Genomic DNA, 2,118 nt, shown 5'->3' with positions numbered 1-2,118 from the left:
ATTAATCTTTAGAGCTGGGCCTTGGTGGTGCATGCCTGTAATTCTAGCACTTGGGAGGCAGAGGTAGGCGGATCTCTGTGAGTTCGAGGTCAACCTGGTCTACAAGAGCTAGTTCCAGTTCAGGCTCCAAAGCTACAGAGAAACCCTGTCTCAAAAAACAAACAAACAAATAATCTGTAGACATTAAGACTGAACAGTCACCATGACCAATGTTTACTAAATAGCAAGTGATTTAAAAAACATGACTTCTCTTTCAATTGCATTTTGAATGCTATTATTATTTTATTTGGAGGACATGCACGTGTGTCACATCGTATGTGTGGAGGTGAGAAGACAGTGTTTCAGGCGGTTGGTTCTCTCCTTCTACCATGTAGATCCAGGTGATCAAACTCAGCCTCTTGGGTTTGGTGGTAGGGGCCTTTCCCTTCTGAGACGTCTCACCGTCCTGTTAAAGGTTTTCTCAAAAGCCAGGTGCCAGATTCAAAAGCACCTCTATGTCTCATAGGTATTTGGAAGGTGTATACTATAGAACATACAGAACTCATTTCTATCTATCTTTTTCTTTCTTTTTTTTGTGTGTGGGGTATTTCAGAGACAAGGTTTCTCTATATAACAGTCCTGGAACTCGCTCTGTAGACCAGGTTGGCCTTGAACTCACAGAGATTCGCCGGCTTTCTGCCTCCTGAGTGCTGGGATTAAAGGTGTGCAACACCATCGTTTAGCCAGAACTCATTTCTTTCTTTTTTTTCCGTTAATTATCCTTATTTATTTATTTAAATTGAAGGCCCCTTACTGGTCCTACTTTCATGAGTGGCTGAGAACAAGGGGAAGGGGAGGGCAACCAGCTGGCGAGGGAGGGTCATTTCCACATAGAACTAAACAGACAAGCACTGAGTCACTATTGTGGTTAGAAGTTGGCAGCATAGGATGGGGGGGTGAGGAATAGGGGTGCCGTTAAAAAAATAGGGCAGGCTCCCCACAAACTGGGTGCCTGGGAAGGGACTTGGTCTGCTTCAACCCAAGAGGAATCAGAAAATCAAAAGCAGTTTGGGAAGGCCAGAACCGTGAGGGTGGAGGAAGAAGGACGGTCCAGGGGGTGGGGGTGGGGGGCATTTGGCAACTGAGGTGAAGGGAATACCCTCCCCCTGCTGGGATCCCCCAGCCCCTCAGGTCTGGCAGGAAAGGGGCAGGCTGCAACACCCATGAGCAGGTCTAGGGCTGCTAGGTGCTCCAGGCTGGAGGCGGCTCACAAGGGCTTGCCCTCCAGGGAGTGATGGCACTGCCACCTAGTTTCTCTGCCAGGGTGCAGCGGTCCTTGACCTCCTTATAGCAGTTTGCTGGTAATTCACGCTTGATTCCTGTCAGCTTCTTCTTGATAGTATTCTTGGAGCTAGCATTGATCATTTTGCTCTTAAGGGGTACACTCTCAGGGGCCCAGAAGATGAACACCAGGTCCTCCTTCTTGCTCTCCTTGGTCTCGTAGGTGGCATCGTAGAGAGCGTAGCGGCAGTCCTTGTCTGGCAGCATCTTGACAAAGGTGGTGTAGGGATCGTCCACAGTCTGCTCCACATCTCCTACCAGAATCTCCTTGCCCTCCTCCAGGATGATGTTCTTCTTGTCCTCACTCAGGCAGAAGAGCGCCGCCTTCTTGCGTTTTTTTACTTCTGGCGTTGAAGACTTGCGCACTTTCATGTCATTGAATACCTTGATGAACCCATCAGAGACAGCCACACCAGAGGCCATGGGAAACGGGGAGAGCTACAGAAGAACTGAGCCACTGCAGCTGCTACCGGGATCCGACTGAACTCAGAACTCATTTCTTGACGTCACATCTTTGTTGTTGTTGTCCTGACCCTTAGAGTTTCCATTTCCTCAGCCATGAAGTGTTGGTCTTTTCTCCTGCAGAAATGTATCAGAGATGTATGAATATGGTATAACTTTAGGCAGGTTCTTCAGGATTAAGAATAACATGTAGCATTTCAGACATAACAAAGTACTTATTGTTGGCTCTTAATACATGCAAACTGTCATGTTTTATGTACCTTTGACTCATTTCACAAAATATAGACTTTGTTCTTCTGAAATATTCTGAAAATGAAGTAATAATGTCATTATTTT

At 46.6% G+C, this 2,118-nt stretch overlaps 1 pseudogene; it reads right to left on the bottom strand.

Annotated features, from left to right (window-relative positions):
* Positions 1 to 1,246: 1,246 nt before the first annotated feature.
* On the bottom strand, positions 1,247 to 1,758 carry LOC148122254 (cofilin-1 pseudogene; annotated as a pseudogene).
* Between the last annotated feature and the right edge of the window lie 360 nt (positions 1,759 to 2,118).

The sequence above is a fragment of the Myodes glareolus genome, chromosome 4, assembly GCF_982192425.1.
Source record: "Myodes glareolus chromosome 4, mMyoGla1.1, whole genome shotgun sequence".
Lineage (NCBI taxonomy): Eukaryota > Metazoa > Chordata > Mammalia > Rodentia > Cricetidae > Myodes > Myodes glareolus.
This window is presented reverse-complemented; position numbering and strand designations above follow the sequence as displayed.